General features: G+C 51.9%; 1 long non-coding RNA gene across 1 annotated transcript; it reads right to left on the bottom strand.

Moving 5' to 3' along the window:
• Window positions 1-4,217: 4,217 nt before the first annotated feature.
• On the bottom strand, window positions 4,218-7,740 carry LOC147975970 (uncharacterized). Its single transcript, XR_015601262.1, has 2 exons — window positions 6,580-7,740; window positions 4,218-5,793 (listed from the first exon to the last, which is right to left on the bottom strand). It is a non-coding gene; the product is annotated as an uncharacterized LOC147975970 (long non-coding RNA).
• Between the last annotated feature and the right edge of the window lie 13,842 nt (window positions 7,741-21,582).

The raw sequence follows: 21,582 nt of genomic DNA, 5'->3' as shown, positions 1-21,582 counted from the left end.
GGCATATCGAGATCTAAGCAATCTACAATAGGATGAAAAGACTGGCATCCTTCACATTATTGGTGAACTCAGTTCATAGAAACAAGCAATTCAATCATTCTGTGGGTAAATCAAAAATGCCACTGGAATATTTTTCACTACCCCAATCATACACGCAAAAAGGGGCGCCACCACCATAAGGGCTGGTATGGGCGGCCGCCTCGGGTGGCTGGAAAGTGTGCACCTAGTTTGAGTCGTCCAGGTTGGCCCAGGCTAGTTTTGTTCGTCCCAACGCACGAGCAGGCAATGTAAAAAATGAAGAAAAATGTTTCAATTTGGATGGGCCAATAACATAAGTGCAAGGCAGGCCCTATAGCAGGCTCGCGGCCCAAACGAGCGCCTCCCATATCGATCGACAGCAGGAAAAATACCAATTCATTCGCTCCAGCCTCTAGTCTGGTTCGCTCCTAACCTAGCCGCCGCTGGACAGACTGACACAGCACTTCCTCGCGCCCTCGTTGGAGGGCGGTCGCCGAGCTTCAAGCGAATGGAAGGACAATAAGATGAAGATCCAACCCTGGCTGTAGCCTGCGTGGGAGGAAGCGGCGACAACACGGGCATGGCATCGAGCTTGCACAAACGGACAGTCACAGCTTGCAAGAGTAGCATGCGCAACGAGCAGGTACATCACATCCCTAATTATATCTAATTCAACTCTTCAATTTCTGGCCAATAGTTAAACCTGACGGTGTTGTAAAACTGTTTGTATGTAGGGAATCTATGAGAAAATGAAACCAATTTCTACTTGTTTTATAACTCCCCCAATCAATACTGAACTAAATGAATCTGATGTATCTAATCAAGTTTCCGGTGCAAACAATCAAACTCATGTTGTTCTTGAGCCTGAAGTGTCTAATGAACAGACTTCTAATGAAGGATTTGATGCAAACTTTTACATGCTCCTGGTGATGAACATATAGTGTCTAATGAGGGATCTAATGCAAGCATTTTGCAAGCTCCCATTGAAGGATTTTGTTTCTAATGATGATCTGCTATGTTGAGAGAGACATAGAGATTTGCAGGCATTGATGACAAGCAAATTATAGTGCATTTTCATGGCTTGAGGAAACGTCGAGGCCATCTACCAGAAAGTCCCCGCATCATGACAACGTAGCATAAATACTTTTCTAATCTGTTGTTTGAAACTATTGGCATACTTGTGCATGATAGATATATTGATATGCAGTTTGTGCACTGGTTATAGGTGCAATTACACTTTGATATTTTCAGCCAGAGAATGAATAATTCAAGCAGGTACAGACCATGTTTGTATTCCTTGTACACCATGTTGCATTTTGTGTTTTTTGGTGCTTGCATCATTTAGTGTTTATAATCTGAACTACTTTGGATCATTAGCTGGTTTTCAAAGTGCATGTAGCTTCACATTTCTCAAGTTATGTTGATTTCCGGAGTGCAAGTGCCTTTGTATTTTTTAAGTTCAATGTTTGCCCCTGGTAACTTGAATTCTTGGATCCGCCACTGCACACAAATCATACATGAATGCTAGTATGAATTAAATGAAATGTAGGGACTTACGCTAGCTCGTTGTACAGGCTCACTGCAGCTCTGCTTGCGCTTGGGATGTTCCATGTACAAGTCCATGTTACCACTTGCTTGGATGTGCAGGCCTTGTACTCCTTGCATCCCCCTCTGCATTTTTAACATGGCGAATGGTTGATCAAATAAGAGGAATCGACCTTGCTATTGTACCGAAGGACATATACTTACAAGGTTATACGGGTGTGCAAGATGTGTACCAGATCCCGTAGCGCCGTCATGCTTCGCTAAAAAATGGATTTGCTTGTTTCAGATGATATCTCCAGAAGAAATAAGAGTTAAAGTCAGAGTTGCATAGGCGTGTAAGCTAAGAGAGCGTTGAAAGGATATCCAAACATCGTCGGAACAGTGCACAAGGGAGTGATGTGTGGACACCTAGTTTGGGCCGACGTTTGGGCATGCTCGCCTAGCTAGAGTGCGAGTCACTTTAGAGCCGTTAAGGGTGATACGCTGGCGTTGGCTGGCCGCGCACGGATGCAGATCTTGAGTGGCGGCGGAGCGCTACTATGCGGTGGACGAGACTGTTGGTGAAGCCCAGCGGCCTCAGGGGGCGGAGGTGCAACGATGTGCTCGGTGAAGTAGCCCCGGTGAGCTGGGAGACAGCATCGGTGAAGCACACCTGATGCGGTGGAAGTCGGTGTCTATGAGCCACGTCGGTTGCGGCGACCGACGTTGTCGGTGGACCACCCGGTACGGTGGACGACGGAGTAGAAGAGGTAGCTCCGGTGCGGTGGTGAAGTGCGGCCGTTGTCTTCGTCATCGTCGTCCGGCACAGAGGTGGGGAAAGAGACGAGACGAGGGGCAATTCGAACTTTGCTTGGGTTGGGGGTGAATTAGGGTTTTGAGCAATCTGGGCGCGGAAGGGGACAATGGAGAAGGGAGGATTTGCAGGGCTGGAATTGGGGCCGCCAGATATTTCAATCCAAAATGTGGAAGCATGAACTTATTTTGTCGTCGTCCTTTTGGGGGGGAGGGGGGTGGGTGGGACGCAGCTTCGGTGCCTTAAAGGCACCTGCCTTTAGGTCACTGACATGTGGGCCAGCCACCTGTTGGGCCCACATGTCATAGACACAAAGGTAGGTGCCTTAAGGCACCGAAGCATCGTCCGTGTGGGTGGGTGGGTGCTAAGCCACCGTACGACACACGCGGCCACCACGACACGACCCTGGTGTGCCTGGTGCGCCTACATTTGAGAGGAGATTTGAGAATGCAAATGAATCTTCTTTCATTTGCAAATGAATCTGTATGTATTACCATGCTCGTGTTTTCCTTGCAAATAATTAGTCATTCGAAATGAGATACTATAAATTAATTAATGAGGAGTTATTCAAAAAAAGAAATGGTATCCAAGGTATCCACGCTAACGTGGATTAGAGCGTGTGTCACATAATTAGTTATTTGAATTAGATTGTGTGTCACATAGCGATCTCCAATTCTAACGTGGATTTCGCATTTCACTGTATCCACGCTACCTTTTTTATACAAATTCATATGTATATGATGAACACCATGGTAGTGAGAAAACTTTTGGATGGATTCAAACATATGACCTACAAAATAGCACCACAAATCGAGTCAATGTCAACTTCTCGAAACCTAGTATGGTACGAATTCGAAATAATTACCCATATGCGTGGTCCTCAGTTCAAATCTTACAATGTACACCGAATTGAAACATCGATATTAAGTCTTGTACTATCTACATTCAAATGTTGTTTTTAGCCCCCCCCCCCCGCGCACACACGCTACATACTTCCTGTATCGGTCAATCTTCCTCTCCTAACCACCTTAGGAAGCTATTGGTTTCCAACACACATTCATTCTTTCTCTCCATGTTTCAATCTCTAACTCTCTCAACTACACAACCCCCTTTGTCCACTCTGTTACCAAATGTATTTACCTCACACACCCGACATTGCACCCCATGCCAACCTCTCTCTCTCTCCCTCTCCCTCTCACCCTGTAACACCCACAATGCGGCTATATCTCCCACGTGTCGGGGCACGACTTAGAGGCATAGACGCATGGTAGGCATGTCACAAGAGGGGTAATCTTTACACATCCCATGTACTGAATAAGATTATGACGACAACACATATGGGGTACTTTCTTTTCGATGTCGGCGAAACTCAGGTATTCCAGAACTGCAACTATAAAATTGTGACGACAACACCTCGGATCTCAACTCCCCGGACACTGCCACAACCCCTAAATGTCAGGAGGCACCAAGAATAATGTTCTCGTCACAAAACCATCGGAACGATTCCAAGATACCCGCGTGATCCTAATTTTTTTTCATGAAATTAGAGAAGAGAAGAGTCAAAACTCTACGCCAGGAGGCCTCACCAGAGCGACCAAGGGACCGAGGAGTAAAAGGAATCCTACTCTCCGATATATATATAATCCTAAGACTCAAAACTTATTCTAGACTCAACAACGTCAGCGATTCGATCAAGCAGGGGGATCCTAAGTCGGGGATGGCTCTGATTACCAACTTGTAACACGCACAATGCGACTATATCTCCCATGTGTCAGGGCACGACTTAGAGGCATAGCTGCATGGTAGGCATGTCACAAGAGGGGTAATCTTTACACATCCCATGTACTAAATAAGAAAGGGATAAACAGTTGGCTTACAATCGCCACTTCACACAAATACAAGTTAAACATACATCATCCAAAATACAATCAAGGTCCGACTACGGAACCAAAATAAAAGAAGACAAACCCCAAAAGCATAGATCTCCGATCGCCCCAACTGGGCTCCACTACTGATCGACCGGAAACGAAACAACACAACGAGCAAGATCTTCATCGAGCTCCCACTTGAGCTGGGTTGCGTCACCTGCGCTGGTATCATCGGCACCTGCAGCTGTTTGGAAGTATCTGTGAGCCACGGGGACTCAGCAATCTCACACCCGTGAGATCAAGACTATTCAAGCTTAAGGGTAGGAAAGGTTAGTGAGGTGGAGCTGCAGCAAAGCACTAAGCAAATATGGTGGCTAACTTACGCAAATGAGAGCGAGAAGAGAAGCAACACAACAGTCGTAAACTAGAAGTGATCGAGAAGTGATCCTGAAACTACTTACAGACAACCATAACCCCAAAACCGTGTTCACTTTCGGGACTCCGCCGGAAAGAGACCATCACGGCTACACACACGGTTGATGCATTTTAATAAAGTTAAGTTTCAAGTTCTCTACAACCGGACATTAACAAATTCCCATCTACCACATAGCCGCGGGCATGGCTTTCGAAAGTTCCAACCCTGTAGGGGTGTCCCAACTTAGCCCATCACAAGCTCTCACGGTCAACGAAGGATATTCCTTCTCCCGAGAAGACCCGATCAGTCTCGGAATCCTGGTTACAAGACATTTCGACAATGGTAAAATAAGACCAGCAAAGCCACCCGATGTGCCGACAATCCCGATAGGAGACGCACGTATCTCGTTCTCAGGGCAACACCGGATGAGACTAGCTATGAGTAAAACCAAACCTCAAGTTTCCCAGAGGTGGCCCTGCAGGCAGCTCGGTTCGGACCAACACTTAGAGAAGCACTAGCTGGGGGGGGGGGTTAAAATAAAGATGACCCTTGGGTTGGCCGACCCAAGGGAAGGGTAATAGGTTGTTAGGCAAATGTAAAACCAAGGTTGGGCCTTGCTAGAGGAGTTTTATTAAAAGCAAACTGTCAAGGGGTTCCCATAACACCCAACCGCGTAAGGAACGCAAAATCAAGGAACATAACACCGGTATGATAGAAACTAGGGCGGCAAGAGTGGAACAAAACACCAGGCATAAGGCTGAGACTTCCACCCTTTACCAAGTATATAGATGCATTAATTAAATAAGAGATATTGTGTATCCCAACAATATCCATGTTCCAACATGGAACAAACTTCAGCTTCACCTGCAACTAACAATGCTTTAAAAGGGGCTGAGCAAAGTGGTAACATATCCAAACAACGGTTTGCTAGGAAGGTGGGTTAGAGGCTTGACATGGCAATATGGGAGGCATCATAAACAAGTGGTAGGTAGCGCGACATAGCGATAGAGCGAACAACTAGCAAGCAAAGATAGACGTGATTTCGAGGGTATGGTCATCTTTCCTGAGATCCCGCAAGGAAGAAGAACGAGTCCATGAAGAAGACAACCGGACGTAGTCGAACGAATCCTCACAACTCCGGAACAGAACCGAACCTAACAAGGGAAGCAACCCGGAAAGAAGCAAGCAACATAGTAAACAACCATCACATAAATATGGCATGATGCACATCCAAGTATGATGCATGTCCGGTTTAAAGAGGCATGGCAAAGCAAAATGCACAAACAATCCTACAAATTAAGTGGAGCTCAATATGCAACTCCGTTGCATATTGACGAAACACCACGTCAATTATTTAGTTCTCTCTCGTTTATGTACCCAACAATGTTAAATGTTATTAAACATGGCAAGAGTGGAAGCATAATAAAACTACCTATCTAGGCAAATTTAAATGAGGCTGGAACAACAAGCAACAAGTCCGGAAAAATCCTCATGTGCATATTTTGGGTTTGGTACTATTCTGCCCTAAACACAATTTTAGAGTTATTAAACATGCAAAGTAAGTACACCATGTTAAACCAGGCATTTTTCTACCCCATTTACTTATAAAGTTTATTAAATTTGGAGCTACGGTTATTAAGTTATGAAATAAAGCATTTTAACATGGCATAGGAGAAAATTTAATCAAACAACATTTTAAACATTTTAAACATGCATGAAAGTTGGATATAATGAAACTAGACAAGATTCTAAGCATTTTTCATATATAAGTTATTTACAAAAGATGCATGGTTGGTGAGTTATCATATGCATGAAGTTGGGGGGTTTTCTGTAAAACTGCACTCTCTGGAAATTGGACAAAATCGCAGTAGCAGGAAAAAACCATATGGGCCGATTCTAACTAGCCCAACAGTGGAACGGGAGGCGCAGCGGTGGCTCACCATGGGCTTGGCCCATGAGTTGGAGGGGAAGCAGGCCGGGCCGCTGCCAGGCCTCAGCGCTGGATGGGAGGCAGGCCGACACAGCAGCTCGGGTCAACGCGGGCGAGTGGAGGCGCTGACTGCGTGCACTCTTCTCCTGCTCGATGTAGGAGCAGGGGAGGCCGGCGATGGCGAGAAGACCGGCGAGGCTCCGGCGAGGCAGGTCCGGCAGGGGCGCGGGTCTCCCGGACGGCGGCTCTGGCCGGGAACGGGCTTGGACAGCAGAGGAGGCAGCGCTTAACAGGGTCACAACTCATGACCGGGGACGCTTGCAGGCAGGACGACCGTCGATGAGCTTGATGAGGCGGCGACCGGGGCGACTCCGGCGGGCGATGCGTGCAATGAGGAGGAGGGAGCTCATGCTCCTTCATCCATGAACGAGGTGCGGCAGAACTTGGCGCGCGGGCGACGATGGAAGCAGAAGAGCGACACGACAACGATGGCGAAGCTGGAGGCTCCTGGCGGCCGGACCCGACGACGCGGCGGGGCGGACAAGGTCCTGGAGGCGCTCGGGCAGAGGCGCGAGCGTCCTCTTCTGCTCGATCTGAAGTAGAGCAGCGACTGTGATAGCTTGCAGGTGGGGTCGCGGGGCACGGCGGCGGCGACACAAAGTAGGGGAGGTGCAGACAGGCAGCAGCGCAGCTGCACAGGGCTCCGGCGACGCGGAGGCTTGGCGCGGGACTTGGCGAGGCAGAGGGCGTTCTCCGGATCCGTGGCGGCGCTCGGCGCAGGAAGACGAAGGATGTCAACGAGCTTGCTCCGGGACGAGGCGGCCATGGCGGGGCATGCTTCTGTTCTCCCTGAAGAAAGAGAGAGAGAGACCGCGTGGTGAGGGAGAGAGAAGAAACAGGGGAAGAAGGAAAAGGGAAGGAGAGGCAGGGTGCGGCGCGGGGACGGCCTGGTCTTGGTCGCCCGTGGTGGTCGCGGCAACAGGTCGAGCTCCTCCTCGAGCAGGGTGGCGCACAAGGGGCTCGGCTGTTGGGGTCTCGAAGTGAAGCAGAGGAGGCCAGTGGTTGGTGGGGAGAGATCGAGAGGATTTTGGATCGGGGATGCACACACGGATTGGATGGGGATTGATCCTGAGGTGGGAGGAGACAAGAGGAGTGGCGGCAGCAACTAGGAGGATCCTAGAAATTAGGGATTTGGGTCTAAAAATTGACTAGGGTCTATATATATACGAAAGGGGGATGATTTGGATCCTCCGATTGCAATCGGGCGGTCCGGAATAAATGGATTATGGAGTCCAAAAGAGAAACCGAAGATAATTAGGGGATGTTTGGGGATGATCCAGATCCATCGGTCAGGATTGCTCGGGTCGGGTTCGGGACAACTTTCGGACGCGCGCGCGAGGAGGGCCGCGGGCTGACGAGAGAGGTTAGATTGGACCTGGCGGTAGGTAGTGGACTGTGCAGAAAGCCTTGGGCTGAGAGAAAGAAGAGAGAGAGGCCCGGCGACTGTTTTCGGAGACCGAAAACGTCCGACGATTTGACCGACTATAATGTCGCTATAGTTATCCGTTGGGGCCTCAAACGGACTCCGAATGCGATGAAACTTGGCAGGCGGCCTACTGACAACATAACAACACGGCATGCCAACTTTCAGCCCATTCTGAGAACATTTTCCAGCCACTTACAAAATAATATTTCGGACGTGCCGCGGGCACGTGCAAGTGTGTCTGGGCTTAGAACGGACAACAGACGGAACTGGGGGAACCCGGACAAATGCAAGTTTTGAAAACATGATGATGCAATGCAAATGATGACATGACAAGATGCAACGCGCAAGAAAATGACATGGCAAAGACAACGAATAACTGGAAGACAGCTGGCGCAACGGTCTCGGGGCGTTACAACACTCCACCACTACAAGAGGATATCGTCCCGAGATCTAGGATGGCACCGGAGGGAAAAACGAAAGATGAAGAGGTAAAACAAAGTTGCTTCTTTGACAAACGAGTGAAACCAAGGAACCTTGAGAGGTTGAACAAATAGAAAGGCAGAATACAACGAAGATGAACAAAGTTGAAAACACTCCGTTAGAAAAAAGGAACAAGGAACATTACTAGAACCTTGTAGGTTGCAAAACTATGAATGCCGAGCACAATGGAGAAGAAGGAATTGAAACCACTCTGGTTGAAACAAGATAAACAAGGAACAAGGAAGAACAAATTCGAACAGCACCCCGGTTGAAAAGAATGCGAGACTTGATAAGATGAGAAGAACTTGAAGAGATGACACAACACTCAGGTTAATTGGATAAGCACGAAAAGAACACGATCCTCACAATTCGAGATGATGAGTGAAAAGAGCAACATCACAAAGCCTCCGTGAGAAAGAATAGAGGATCGATCATTGGAATGAAAGAATGGAGAAGAAAATGCCAACTTCTACCACAAATGAGTTTGGAAAACACCCTTCCAAGAAAATTATAACGGAGTTGTTGGAAAACCAACAACGAAACGAATAAGCTTGTTGTGGGCTTATGGAAAACATCTCAAAATTTGAGGTGAAATTCTGCCACTAGCGGAAACAGTAGATTGGATTTATATCAACAAGGAGACGAGAAGCTTATTTCACCGGGAGGATAAGTGAAGAACTTGGGTCATTTATAAGCACCATAAATAGCAACAATCCTTAGGAAAAGCTTTAGGTGAAATATAACCCAAGATAACTCCAATGAAGAGATTGATTGGTTGAAAAGATGTCTTGAGAGAAGAGAAAATGATGGATTTAAAATACCTCGTTCTTGACAAATTGTGAATCATGAAACACGAAGGGAAATTATCAACAATGACATAACATCATCTCTGTCGGGGGTTGGGTGCGACATATGCCAAAGGATGGCTTATCATGGTGGGAGCGAGTAGAACGTCGCCGGTGCCTGGAAGAGGGATGAGGCGTAGACATGAACGCCGACGTACTTTACCCAGGTTCGGGGCTCTCCTAGGAGATAACACCCCTAGTCCTGCTCTGTGGGGTCTCCGCATGATCACTAATGTGTAAGTGGTACAATGGTGCTCCTCGAGCTGTTTGCTAGAGGTGCAGGAAGGCAAGGACGCTCTCTCCTCCTCTAGGTATGAGTCTAGTCCTAACAGGGCCGAACCCTTTGCATGGGTGCCCTGGGGGTTTATATAGGCCTACCCCCCAGGGGTACAATGGTAATCTGGCCGGGTGTAGGGCCTGATCGTCATTCTCTTTGGTCGCCGGCCTCTTTGCCGATAGCTGGGGCCCGCCGCCTGGTGGGCCTCGCAGTCTGGTCTGGTACGGAGCCGACAAGCCGCTTCTGCCGCTTGCGGGTCTTGCTGGCTGCTGACCACTGTAGCCGTAACGCTAATGACACAGGCTTGGTCGGGGAAGCGTGGCTACAGTCCCGCCGCCTGGTGGGCGATCACTGTTGCCTCTCTGTGTCTCGTCTGGTTGATGGCGTATGGGGCCCGAGGGAGGGATTGGCCGCCTGCTGGTAGCCGGCTCCTCCGAGGTCCGGCTGCCCCAGCCTCCTCCGTCTCCAGGGCTCTGGCTGCCAGGTAGGGCCCGCCGTCTGCAAGCCGTACCTGACAGGCCTTCGTGGGAACAGGACTCCGTCTGTCAGGTGTGACGTATGGGGGGAGAGGCAACAGTGCAGCCTCGTGCAGAGATCTTTGCATGTACGGGGCACTGTGGCCACGCCCGTCCCTGGATTTGGGGGGAAGGCTTGCACTGTAGCCGTACCCCGTCTTGTCTCTTTGATGAGGGCACAGACTTTGAGGGCACCAAGGGCCGACTGCTAGGAGCCGGCCTCTTTGGAGGCCGCTCTCTAGGAGTCGGCCCATCGGGATGCCGTCCTCGGGAATTCGGCCGCCTTCGACCAGTCGGCCGCTTGTCCAACCAGCCGCCAGAAGGCGGAGTCTTTATCTTGACGTCTTTGAGGGGCGCAGCTGGCCCCGTTGTCTTGAAAGGCTCGGGGGCTCGGGTTAGGCTACCCGTGGCCCATTACTTCGACAGTAGTCCCCGAAGCTGGTGAGGGGCCACGGTTGAGGAGCCGGGGAGCCTCAATAGTTTCCTCTTCTGGGTGCCCTGAAGGAAGCTTCGTCCGACTCATGAGGAGCCGGCCGGCGGGAATTGGTTGTGTCGAGTTGGATCCTTCTGGGATTTTGAATGTGTTGGTGGGAATCAGGCCGCGTGCTTGATAAGCTTCTCTGCCTGCCGTCTGCTATGGGCATGCCACGTGGCGCTGGCTGGCCGGGTCGTCCTGCCAGCCCACGCGCATGACGGGACGCGAACGCAGGTCGGGACCGCCACCACCGGGCCTCGGGCTGCGAGCGGATCCGCGACGGCTGAGGTAGGCGGTTGGGCTTCTCCGTGGAGTTAATGCACGCAATATTCGCGTGGTAAAGGTGGGGGCGTGGGCACAGTTAATCCCACGTTCCCACGCCCACCCCTTGGCTTCGTAGCCCGCAGGATATAAGTAGGGGGAGGAGGGGAAGCGGGAACGCACGCGCACCCCTCCGCCCACTCTTTCTTCCACTCCTTCTCCCTGCCGCAGCGCCCGAGCCTTGCCGAAGCGCTGCCGCAGCTTGTCTCCATCGAGCTCGTCTGCCAGCCCCTCATCCTCATGGCGTGTGCCGGAGCCTGGGACGGCTCCACAGTTCATGAGGACCACAGCGACTTCCTCCGCCAGACGCGGCGGCTGCCCCGCACGGATTACGTGGGGGTTCATCTCGCGCTGAAGGGGGAGATATCGCCGGCGCCGGAGGAGGGCGAGCGGGTCATCTTCCGCTCGCACTGCCTGCACGGCCTCGGCCTGCTGGCAAGCGGCTTTCTCTGAGACTTCCTCAAATTCTACAATCTCCAGCCGCACCACCTCACCCCGAACATGGTGGTGCTGCTGTCCGCCTTCGTCACCTTGTGTGAAGGCTTCCTCGGCGTCCTCCCCACCATCGAGCTCTGGGGGGAGTTCTTCTACTCCAAGCTTGGCACCATCGTCGCAGGGGTGCCGGCTCAATGCGGCACCTTCATCATGGTGCGGAGGCCGGGGGCCGACAATCCATTTCCTTCCATCCCGCTGATCCAGTCGGTGAAGTTGTGGCAGCAGTCGTACTTTTACGTGAAGAGCATCTTTGCGGAGAGTGACTAGGTCAACCTACCGGCTTACGTTGCCGGCCTGCCGACTAGGAAGCGGCCTAACTAGTCATACCGGGCCAAGACGCTGTCGCCTTCTAGAGCCGCCGCCGTCGCACGGCTCCGCGTGCTGGTACAGTCGGAGGGCCTGACCGGGTCCGACTTGCTGTCTGCCTTCGTGGCGCGTCGGGTGCTCCCGCTCCAGGGCCACCCTCACATGATAAGTCAGATGAGCGGTCATCATGATCCAAGCCGGCTGTGCACCAAAGAGATGCCTCACGCAGAGGTAGCTCACATGGTGAACTACCTTGCGAACTGCAAGCTCACGGAGGAGTGGCAGTTTGGCAAGGAGACGTATTCCCATGCCACCCCTCCGCCTATGGTAATTTTCCCTTCCTTCTATTTTTCTTCCTCTTTGCCGGGTTCCATTTGTCTAATCTGACCAGCCGGCTCTTTGGACAGAGCACCCTCCTCCAGTCGGCAGCCAGCGCCGCAGGGCTGGAGCATCGATTTCTCCCCGACCGAGCGGAGAGCGACGTAGATGACCCCGACTTGGGGGCGGCGGCCTTGGAGGACGACGCCGAGGGAGGAGCCGGCGCTGCAGGCGGCTCAGGGCTCAGAGCCAACCTCGAGGACTGGCCAGATGACGACACGGGGGAAGTTGTCCCACGCCGCCAGCCGGGCTCCGACCAGTAGGGCGCGAGCTTGTCTGGCGCGCCGGCAGCCTGAGGTGGCGTGCATAAGCACAGAGCCGTGTTGAGCCTGTTTTGCAGCTGGCCGAAGAAACCCAGGGGCTTGGCTGCGGCGACCAAGCGGGACAAAGCGGCCGCGAAAGCCGACCGCTTTCGCAAGGTGGTGAAGACGCGGCCGCTGGTTTCTGCATAAGTTCTGACTTCCTTCGTACTTTCTCCTTTCTTGATGATCTCATCTGAGTCTTCTCTACTTCGTTCCCCTTGATTTAGGGCCCCGCTCACTCTTGAGAAGTCGGCCGGTGCCTCCATCGTGGGGTCGGTGGAGACCTCCACCACCACCCGGCGGATCGATCGGGAAGCCGACCTCCGGGAGGCGACGGAGCGGAACGCGCGGGAGGCGCGTGAGGACGCCACCCGCCTGGAGAAGGCAGAGGCCGACAGGGCGGAGGCCGCCGCCCTGAGGAAGCTGGCGGAGGCCGAGGAAGCTGATGCGGCGAAGAAGCAGGCTAAGGAAGCCGCGCGCCGTCAGTCGGCGACGTTCGTCATGCCCCTGAACTCTGCGCCACCACCACCGAAGTTTGTGGCGCAGACTGGGAAACCGGCGGCGAGCACCCTACCATGGAGAGGGAGGGCGGCCACGCCGCCATTCCGGATGTAATTGTGCCCCCGCCACCACCTTCTGAGGAGGCGCGAGATAAGCAGTCGGCTGACCCACCGGTGCCGCCGGCCGGAAATGAGATGGTGACGGGCACGACTCCCGGGGCCCGCACACCCTTGCGCCGCCGGCCTGCAAAGGCGGCCTCGGCGCCACGCCCACTGGAGGTCGGCACCGCGAGCTCCTCCATCCTGTACACCGAGGCGACCAGCGCCGCGCCTGCTGGATGGGCGCAGGGAGGCGGGATGACCCACCTGAACAAGGCGGTCCTGGAGGTCCAAGCCAAACTCCGCGCCGAGGCCAATGCTCTCAAGCATTGCAACAAGGCGTTCCTGGAGTCACGAGAGGCCATCCGGGTATACCTCTTGCTCCTTTATTTTCAATTTTTGTATTGCTTCGTGGGGGCGCGCCAGCACACACATTGGGTGTAGTCCCCGAGTTCGGGGCCGGCTGCTGAGCAGGCGGCCCGGAACTCTAATTAGCAAGCTCCGAGTACTAATATATTTGCTGCAGGACTATCATAACCTCCGCGCGGCCGCCTTCAACTCCAGAGTCCAGGAGTTGGATCAACACGCCGCCGACTTGTCGGAGAGCCGGAGTAAGTCCTCTTCTTTCTGCGGGGGCGCACTGGCGCACCCGCGGGCTGTAGTCCCTAAGATCCGGGCCGACTGCTGAGCAGTCAGGCCGGATCTTCCTGGCACTACATCTTTCTTTGCTGATTGTTGTCATTTCCTTCTTTTTCTGATTTTGTAGTGGCCAACGCCATCCTTCAATGACAACTGGGTGAAGCCAACGCCGCGATGCATGCCAAAGAGGTGGACTGCAGCAAGCTGGCTGAAGAACGTGACCGGTTGGCCACACAGCTGGCGGACCAGGCAGAGCATCTCCAGAAGGCCCAGAAGGAGGCGGAGGACAAGGAGGCGGGTCTTCTCGCCGAGTTCGAGATTGGACGTTCCGCCTGGACCGACAAGGAGGTGATGCTGACGGCCGGCTTTGGCGAAATCGAGGATATGGTTGATGGTAGGTGAGGGAGTCCTGGATTAGGGGGTCTCCGGACAGCCGGACTATATCCTTTGGCCGGACTGTTGGACTATGAAGACACGAGATTGAAGACTTCGTCCCGTGTCCGGATGGGACTCTCCTTGGCGTGGAAGGCAAGCTAGGCAATACGGATATGTAGATCTCCTCCCTTGTAACTGACCTTGTGTAACCCTAGCCCCCTCCGGTGTCTATATAAACCGGAGGGTTTAGTCCGTAGGACAAGATACAATCATACCATAGGCTAGTTTCTAGGGTTTAGCCTCTACGATCTCGTGGTAGATCAACTCTTGTAATACTCATATCATCAAGAACAATCGAGCAGGATGTAGGGTATTACCTCCATTAAGAGGGCCGGAACCTGGGTAAACATCATGTCCCCTGTCTCCTGTTACCATCCGCCTTAGACGCACAGTTCGGGACCCCCTACCCGAGATCCGCCGGTTTTGACACTGACATTGGTGCTTTCATTGAGAGTTCCACTGTGTCGTCATCATAAGGGGGGATGGCTCATCTCGTTGTCAAGGACAACATCACTTCTGGGGGAGCCCTGGCTGTAGGCCAAACTCTCCGACTAGGCAATTTCGTCATGACCGCCCGCACGGCCGCTGCGTCGACGATGACTTCTCGGGTCATCGAAAATAGCCTCCACATCGGCTCAAAATTCGCCGAGCAGATGGGTCCAATGGAGCTCTCCTCTTTGAATGAGCTCTTGGATCGCATCGCCGCTCTGGGAGTCGCCACGGACTATGATCAGATCGGGCTTAAACCTAACCAAAGGGAGATTAACTCTTCGTCGGTCACCCATCAAATAGCGGTGGTGGAGGAGCAATGCGGCGGTTCTCCCTCTATCCTGAGGACGAACTATGTCTGGATTCCCGAGCTCTCCGAGTCGGATACCTGCTCACAGGAGGACATCGCCCTAACCCTGAACCTAGAATCAGGTCGCATACCGAACCCGCGGAGCAACATCTCGGAGCCCAGACTTCCAAGATCGGAAACTCCCCTGCCCCGGGATCTCAGATTGGGTCAAGGTTTGGACTTAAATCCACCCACCCACCCAGGTACAAACGATCTTTCCCCCATTTGGTAAGCGCCCCAAGAGACAATACATCACTATTGGGCCAGATTCCTCCTTGTAATGAACAAGGTCAAGGACTGTTGCGAGGAAGATGCAATTTCGTTCTTTTGCAACAATTGCACGGACAAGGGAATCCTCAACGCCATAAGTCACCGTGACATAGCACACTTCGCTGACTTGGCGGCCATAGTACGGAAATATTGTGTGATGGAAAGCGCCTGGAAAACCCAAACACAATTTTGGGACAATCCTGCTCTGACAAAACCCCCAGTCTGAACTAAAAGGGTGCACTCTCATAAGTCGCCCGACTCAATTACAAAGAAGAAAAAACCCACTACAGGGCATGGAACCGTATTGGAGGGATGGCTTAACGGGCCCTGCAAAATTCATAGTACAACGGATACCATATCAACACATAGCCTTAGAGCATGTTGGGTACTCCGGCAGGTGGCCAAGAGCGGTGAGGATCTCCACATCCAAAACACCCTCCCGTGGATAACAATACAATATTAACAGTCTTTGAGACCTTCGCCTCAAATAATAGGCGTAAGCGAGCACTCCGCAACCACTTTATCGCCTTCTTCGGCGCACCGAACACTTCGAGTGGACGGATGCAGCCACGGCCGGACTAGAAGAAATAAAAGCCATCCTGGCTACCAACCCAATCTTGGCCGCGCCAGATGTTGGCGAACCAATGCTATTATTTATAGCGGCAAGTCACCAAGTTGTAAGCGCAGTGCTCATCGTCGAACGAGAGATGGACGGACATAAATTCCCACTTCAAAAGTCGGTATATTATGTATCCACCATCCTCACTCCATACAAATCACGGTACCCACATTATCAAAAGATAGCATACGCGGTATTCATGGCATCCCGGAAATTACGACACTACTTTCAAGAGTGTTCAATTACGATGGTCTCCAAAGTACCACTCAACGACATACTAAACAACCGCGATGCCATGGGACGGATTGCCAAATGGGCTATCGAGCTCCTCCCGTTCGACATAACATATAAACCACGACGAGCCATTAAGACGCAAGTACTGGCCGATTTCGTAGCCGAATGGACAGAAGCCGAACTCCCTAAAGAGTACGTCGCATACTCCAATTGGATCATGCACTTCGGCGGCTCTAAAATGCTGGCTGTTCTGGGGGCTGGCATCGTCCTGACGTCCCCCACCGGAGATACAGTGCAATACGTACTCCAAATACTATATACAGACTCCAATAAAGCAGCCGAATACGAGGCCCTATTACACGGTCTCCGGATGGCAGTCTCCATGGGCATTCAACGCCAGGAGGTGCGTGGGGACTCGAACCTCGCAGTATCCCAAATAAATGGAGACTTCAATGCCAAGGATCCGAAAATGGCGGCATATCGTAACGCCGTCCTCAAAATGCCAGCTCGGTTCGAGGGGCTTGAATTCCACCATGTGGCTCGGGAAAACAACCAGGCGGCGGACATCCTCGCCCGTATCGGCGCTAAACGCGACCCTGTCCCATCGAACATCTTCCTGGAAAAACTATTTAAACCATCTGTGGTATGGGAAGGGGACACCGGCAACAATAGTCCGGACCCGGCCACAACCCCAGATACCGAACACTCTGACAAAATCGGAGGCTCTGCCATCAAAATAACACCTTCAACCCACGTAATAATGGCCGTCATCGCCCCGTGGACAGAACCATTCCTGGCCTACCTAACCAGGCAGGAACTACCCGAGGACCAAAATGAGGCACGCTGCATAGTGCGGCGATCTAAAGCCTACAAGGTCCACGAGGGAGAGCTTTATAAGAAAAGCACTACCGAAGTCCTTCAAAGGTGCATCTCCGAAGAGGAAGGGCGGAAGCTTTTGGCATAAATCCATGCCGGACTCGGCAGCCATCACGCTGCAGCCCGGGCCCTTTTAAGCAAGGCCTTCCTTACAGGTTTCTATTGGCCGACGGCCTGGGCAGATGCGCAGCATCTGGTCCAGCATTGCGTCGGTTGCCAGCTATTTGCAAACCAGAGCCATATGCCTCCTACCGCTCTCCAAAAAATCCCCATTACTTGGCCCTTTGTGGTCTGGGGGCTTGATATGGCCGGATCCCTTAAAGGGGGAACCCATAAGAAAAAAAATACTTACTGGTCATGGTGGATAAATTCACCAAATGGATAGAAGCCAAACCTGTCAAAATGGCTGAATCCGGACCGGTGATAGACTTCATATCTGGGGTCGTACACCGTTATGGCATCCCCCACCGCATCATCACTGACAACGGCACGAACTTTACAGCCGATGAGGTGAAACTTTGGTGCAGCAACATGGGCATCAAAGCTCGATTATGCTTCTATCTATCACCCGCAAACTAACGGTCAACTCGAGCGAGCGAATGGTCTTATCATGAGCGGCATTAAACCCAGATTAGTGCGGTCCTTAAAGGAGTCAAACACGCACTGGGTAGAGGAGCTCGACTCCGTAGTATGGGGGCTGCGGACCATGCCGAATCGCACTACCGGATACACACCGTTCTTTATGGTGTACGACGCAGAGGCGGTTTTGCCTTGCGACATAATTCATGACTCACCTCGAGTGCGCATGTACGAAGAAAAAGAGGCCGAGCTGGATTGGCAGGACAGTTTGGATGCCCTGGAGGAGGAGCACGATGTGGGAAAGGCCCGTTCCGCATTCTATCAGCAACAGGCTCGAAGGTATCAAAGCACAGAAGTACGGGCCAAAACTTATAACATTGGTGAACTAGTTCTACGCCTGCCGAAGAAGAAAAAGAACAAGCTCAAGCCCAAATGGGAGGGTCCCTTCATTATTGACCAGATTCTGACCGGTGGAGCATACCGTCTGTGGGATGCATCGGATAATCGACTCGAGCCAAACCCATGGAATGCAGCCAGACTCCGAAGATTCTACGCCTAGCGCCGATTCTACGCCTAGCGCCGGACTCTATGTTCGTCTCCTCACCTCTCTCAATTTTTTGCATATCTGTCTTTTCTCTCTTTCTCCATTTTTACTCTCTTCAAGGCCCTTAAAGGCTATACTTGTGTCTTGGTTACACAATCTTGACACGCTAACTGCGCTCATTATACCTGGGGGCTTCTTATACAGAAGCTTAATCTAACTATTTTCCTGGGCTTTACGTCCCATACATGTGTTATTCTCCTGCATGTACCTTTTTTCGCCATTATATGCATCGATATGACTTAAGTTTTGGCCAAGATGGGTTGCCTGGATCTTGTATTTATGCCCTACGTTCCCATTAATTCGGCTAGGGCATAAGGGGAGCACCTCTGCGATTATTACTGCCGGGTCAGCCGGATGTGTACCTCAGACTGGGTGAAGCCGAAAGCTAGCGTTCTTAAGGGAATATTCAGTTGGTGAATAAAAGATGACTTTTATCTAATTTGAAACATGCCCCCAGATGTTTATTTCCTGCATCTCTTTTCGCAGTTCGAATATGCACGTTAGGGCATGCGTACCCAGGGAAAGGAACCCTTAACATAACTATTCTCCCTGGAAGATGTTTCTTACTACCCATGTAATATAACATAACTAGTTGGGTACTTGTCTGTTCAAGCACTTATGACCCCTACGCCTGGTCTCCATGCATACCCTGGTTTTTACATAACCGAGCGGGTATTCAGATACACTCCGGACTATCAGGTCCAGAGGTCGAAGCGAAAAGGTCCGCCATGACAAATGATTTACAATCCAGCTAGGGACATTACATATGTCACTTGAATTACACAGTCGCTAAGACTGATTCAATTCTTCTTCTATACCGTCCAACAGGCTGTCTAGCCTACAATACTGTTGGGAATACTTTGTGGCTAATTCTACTTGATCATACACTAAACTGACGGGGATCTCTTTCCCATCAGGCCCGATAGGTCCGACCTCGGCCATGTGGTTCGGGTCCGCTTTGGTATAGCGCGTCTTCACCATAGCCCAGGCTTCCCTTGCACCTTGTCGGCAGGCGGATATCTTCCATAATCGGAAGCGCCGCCGCACTCCCTTGAGCTTCTCTATAAGCTCCCCTATGCCTCCGGGCGGGGACGCGGATGGCCACAAGGCTTGGGCAATACCCTGCATCACCTGCCGAACTTGTTCGTGCAGCTGTGAGAGCTCTGGTAGAAGATCACCCGAAGACCCAGGCATCTCCTCCGCAGGACGACCCGTCAGCATACCTGCAGACATAACTCTGTTAGCCGGCTTCTTCGCCGAACTCCTTTAAAAGTTGTTCAAGCACTTACTAAAAATGCCGCGTCGAAGCCGTTTATTCTCCTTCACGGAGTCCGCAAGCTGGGCTCGGACATCTTTCAGTTCCACGCCCAGCCGGATATTGGCGTCTTGGAGATCATTTTTCTCCTGCCAGACTCACGTAAGCACGCGCTCGCCAGAATTTCACTGTCGATCACGTGCCGCATCCACCGCCATGGCCTCCGGATTCACTCCGGGGCCACCAGCAACATCTATTGTTAGATTTGCATAAATGCCGCATACTACCTGGTACCCGTATTCTTTGCAATGGAAACTAGTGTTACTAGAGGGACCCTCCTCAGACTCCTTCAACGTGGCAACAGCGGCCCCTAGCTGGGCCTTGCACTCGTCCAGGTCTTGAGACAATTGAGAATTCTTCTCTGTAAGAACCTACACAAATAATGATCCTTAAATTAGTTATGTCAACTGTTTCAAGTCTCAGGGGCTACTGATACATATAATCGTCAGATTTGCTTACCCGTATATCCCTTACATACTGGTCCGTGGCTCTGGCTAGACCATTTTGAGCGGCACGGATGTACGCGTCTCTGGAATTGAAGGCATCAAATGCCTCTGGGGAGAAACAAGCGTCACGGAGTACGGCCCGGCGACGCCTGTGATTCATGGCGCTCTCCACTTTGGAATTTGTAGCGGATAGTCTGTCCGCATCCTCTATAGGAGGAACGCCCGGCGTTTGTCCCGCGTTAGCTTCCGCCTCTATGTCCGGCTCTGGAGCCCGACTGGTCGAGGCGTGATCGGCAACCTCTCCGGATATAGTCCGGCGAGCGTTTTTTCTGCTAGGAAACACAGACGTCATTATATTGTAAGAAAGAGGACAACCACGGAGTGAGGTTTTGTGTCATACCTCTGTGCCGACGTCTCCATCCTGACTGCCTTCCTTTTTGGCCTACCCGGCTTCGGTGCCTCTTGTTGGCGAGTTGCTGCGGGTTCGGCACGGCGTCCCGAAGGCTTCCCTCTAAAACACCATATGTGTACGGTAGGTGAAGTGCATAAAAGGGCATCCTTTTTGGGAGTTGGGACTTTGGTTTTTCTTACATGCGACGCAGGGAGTAGTCCAGGATAGTCGGCCGTTATGGTCACCATGGCGTCATCGCAGCTCAATTGATAGAATTGCCTGTCTATCAGCTCCACGAATATGTCTGGATCCTCCTCGAGTCCGGGATCAAGGGCCCGGTCAGGGTCCTCCGGTTGTGGAGGTGGGCTATTGACCTCCCGTACAGCTTTTCGCAGTTCCTACCGTGAAATGGCAGGGTCAGTACCTACGACGAAGAATGTGGGAAGGTTGGGAGTAAAGAGGTACAACTCACCCAGCTTGGAGGGTTGTACATGGAGAATCCATCCCATGGCTTAATAAGGATGAACTCCTCTTCCTCTCCCTTGAACACCTCGGACAGAATTTTTGCTAAAGCAGTAGCGGAGTCCGGTCCCTTGCGCTTGCAACGGGTGGCATCATCTTCCCCTTTAAAACACCACAGGGGGTGCCCTCGATATTGAAGTGGCTGCACCCCCCGCATTATGCATATTGACATAACCTTTATTATTGTCAATCCTGATTGAGCCAGCGTTTTAATGCGGTTCATCAGGTAAAGGACTTCTCCGTTGTCTTCCTCCTAGGGGCTCCGTGGGCGCCAGCTTCGGTGTTTCTTCAGAGGAGCATTGTTGAACTCAGGAAGACCCCGCCGAATAGGGTCTGGAAGGGGGACGTCCTCCATGTAAAACCACTCCGAAGGCCAGTCTTCGAATGTCTTCTTCGGAGTACTGGACAGGTATCCAGTCTCAGTGATGCGCCATATTTCGGCTCCGCCCACTTGATAAAGTGACCCCTTATGTGTGTGGGGCACAAGGCAGAATAGCCTTTTTCACAGCTTGAAATGAGCCTCGCAGCCCAGAAACAGCTCACAAAGGGCAACATAACCGGCGATGTGTAATATGGAAGCAGGGGTGAAATCATGCAGCTGGAGGCCGTAAAACTCTAGGAGCCCATGGAGGAACAGATGAATTGGAAATCCGAGTCCCCTTAGTAAGTAAGGGATAAGGCATACCCGCTCCCCTTAGAGTGACTGGGAAGCTCTCCGCTTGCTCCCCGCCATTATAGGTGGCGAGCCCGGCTCGGACGGGGACCA

Source organism: Triticum urartu, chromosome 4A, assembly GCF_056163025.1.
Source record: "Triticum urartu cultivar PI428250 chromosome 4A, HENAU_Tu73, whole genome shotgun sequence".
NCBI classification, from domain to species: domain Eukaryota; kingdom Viridiplantae; phylum Streptophyta; class Magnoliopsida; order Poales; family Poaceae; genus Triticum; species Triticum urartu.
This window is presented reverse-complemented; position numbering and strand designations above follow the sequence as displayed.